The 2,704-nt window shown below is 49.2% G+C and overlaps 1 long non-coding RNA gene across 2 annotated transcripts in view; it reads left to right on the top strand.

Moving 5' to 3' along the window:
- The first annotated feature begins 736 nt into the window (after positions 1 to 736).
- The window catches only part of LOC119319502, a 4,614-nt gene continuing 2,646 nt past the window's right edge, over positions 737 to 2,704 (top strand). For both annotated transcript variants that reach the window (XR_005154502.1, XR_005154501.1), the window contains exons 1-5: positions 737 to 1,196; positions 1,296 to 1,601; positions 2,018 to 2,205; positions 2,296 to 2,435; positions 2,528 to 2,647. This is a non-coding gene — a long non-coding RNA (uncharacterized LOC119319502). The remainder of the gene's footprint in view (positions 1,197 to 1,295; positions 1,602 to 2,017; positions 2,206 to 2,295; positions 2,436 to 2,527; positions 2,648 to 2,704) is intronic.

Genomic DNA, 2,704 nt, shown 5'->3' with positions numbered 1-2,704 from the left:
GGTTCGCAAGATCCACAAAGGAATCTAGCGTTCGGGTTCGATTCCTTGTAAAGCTTCTGTTTGGAGCGTTTATGTTGTGAGCAGCGAGCGCTTCCATTTTAACCACAGCATGGGCCGGCCAATATTAGGAAGCGTGTGGCGCCAGAAACTCCAGAGGGCGTTGAAGACGCCGGTTAGGAGCTCCCTTTTTTTTCACATACAAAAACAAAAGAGCAACTAGTTAACGAGCACTTTTTTGGAAGCCTCGCACCTATCAACGTTATTTGGTGTGCTCTTAGTCGGCCGTCATGTGTCGTGCTCTGGGCGCTTTCTTCAGATTTTAATATTTTTTCCACACACATTTTCGGCTTTTTAAATGGTTTTTTTCTGGATTTTTTTTGACATTTTGGTTTTTCACCCATCTTCCTTAACTTTTGAATAAAAAAATTTAAAAATATTTTTTTGCGTGAAAAACATGTTTTTCTTTTTTTCTTTCACGAGAGCCACGATTTTGTTTTCGTGGGAGTCATGACCGTGCCTCTTGGAACGAAAAAAAATATGTTTTTTATTTTTCTTTCCTTTCACGAGCAGCACGGTTTTGCTTTAAGGAGGATATGGTTGTGCTGTTGCGAGGTGCCTCTCGGAATTTTTTGTTTTTCTCCTTCAAGAGAGGCACTGGAGGCATGGTTATGATTTCACGGGTGGCGCATTTAGCCATGTGCTTAGCCGGGCGCGGTCCAGGTGGCGAGGTCTGGATTGGACCCAAGCCCAATGTTGAATCTCCGCCCCCGCCGAGCTCGTCTCCCCGTAGATGCCCACCTCGCGCGAGCACTCCGGCGCCACCGCGTGACCCCTCCTCCCGTAGCTCTGCCTCACCGTGCCATGACGCATCATCGCCGGCCTGCCCGGCCGTCGTCCCTACCGCATCTCCCCGAGCTAGCAGCCTCCTTTCTCTGGCACACGCACGCACTCTGGCCCAAGCACCCGGGCTGTGCGTTGGGCGGCGCGACCGGACGGCACAGGCTCCATTCCGACGAAATGGAGGGAGGTAGCCGACTAGCCGGGAGGCAGCAGGACGCTTGTCGTCGAGCCGGATGGTGCACACCAGGCGTTCGATCAAATGCGTGCCCTTGGAGATGCGCCAACTAATCTCGTTTTCGGCCGTGGCTCCATCAGCATCGAGTACGGTAACGGCGGCGCTTCGTGGGAGAAAATCAGTGAGTTCCCCGGGCTCTCATTTGGCACACAGCTCGAGCAATTGTGCATCTTCTTCTGCTCTGAAGCCGCCATAGAAATATATTTGGTATGTTTCTTAGGTACCTGTATATAGAGGGTGGCTCGCTGCACGGCCAAGAGACCGCAGATCCAATAGCTGGGGCGGAGTACTTACTGAGGTAGCCTTTGGGAATCAGACGCCTCTCCGGGTCTGGCGGATGTGGCCGTTCAAGCACCCTACTGTATCGCCCGCATCCCCAGCCGGCTGTGCCGAACCAGCCGGTGGCCGTTGCGCGGTCTCCGGGCTCCGGGCACGATACCGGACCGGCCTGCCGGTCCAGTTGTCCCTGATCCGAACCGCTCTGTGGATGCATCTCTCAACGTGTCCCGGGTGGGTGGAAGCGCAGGTACAACCTTTTTGTCTTTGTTGATACTGAATTGCAGTATGAAGAATTCTGCGAATTACTTAACTGCTGTTCACCTGTTCGATGTTTCCTTATTATTATCGGAGAACAAGACCAGCTTGGTGTGCCCTGTAGTTTTCGCGCAGAAAAGTGCATTCCATGATAGATACATGCAAAAAACTCTTACTTGAAACAAATCCAGCATTTGTTTTTGCAGAGACATTATCCATATCCCCAAATCCAATTAAAGTTTTTGAATCAAGGAAAAAAATCCAACTATAATAGCGTGCACTTATTTTTCTCCTCCAATTTCAACCCTATCCTTTTCCCTGCGGATATGGTTTGTGGTTCTGATCAGCACTAAAAAGTCAATAGTGATCGTTTTTAGTGGGTTTGTATGTCTTGGTGGCATTTTTCAGGCAGCACCATCCAGCTGTAGTGCTGTACGCGATGAAGAGTGGTCATTGTAAACCATGTACCTCCACTCGTGGCGGCAATCAGGAGTTTTCCTCAAGGAGCGAATTCTGCAATCTGTACTCGTGGGAGTATGGTGTTCGTATCAGGAAAGTGTCACCAAAACGTCCCAGAGATTGTTTGCAGTTGTGCAGTGAGTCCCTATTTTTTCCCTTTCTACTGGAATGAAGTGCTTGCAGATTTATGTGCAGGAGTATGAATTTACATGGTGGTGTTTCTGCAGGGCAGCCGGACAGGGAGAACAGTTCATCCGCTAGAACAAAGTGCCCTGTGATGCTAAGCCTGTTAAGGACGGAAGATGGAGGCTGGTATGGTATTTATGTGCGCACAGGGTGTTGCATAACCATGAATGCCTCGGAACTTGTACGGAGAAGTTACATTAGCCCCACTGATAGACGTTGGAAAATAATCCCGAATATGATGCTTATAGTCTCTCTTTCTTAATTATATGCCAGGTAGTGCACGTGGGGTTCCTAATCTTGAAGTCTGAAGTGCCTTCACGACCGGAGCAAGCGCCACCCGGACCAGACTGGCATTGCACTTGAGATGGTGTTGTGATGACCTCCTGAAGTATGGTGAGTATTGAATATCCTTTCTCCATCTTTTTTTTTTGTAGAATAGAAGATATGCAT

This window comes from Triticum dicoccoides, chromosome 6A (assembly GCF_002162155.2).
Source record: "Triticum dicoccoides isolate Atlit2015 ecotype Zavitan chromosome 6A, WEW_v2.0, whole genome shotgun sequence".
Lineage (NCBI taxonomy): Eukaryota > Viridiplantae > Streptophyta > Magnoliopsida > Poales > Poaceae > Triticum > Triticum dicoccoides.
Note: the sequence above shows the minus strand (reverse complement) of the source record. Positions and strands in the feature narration are given on the sequence as shown.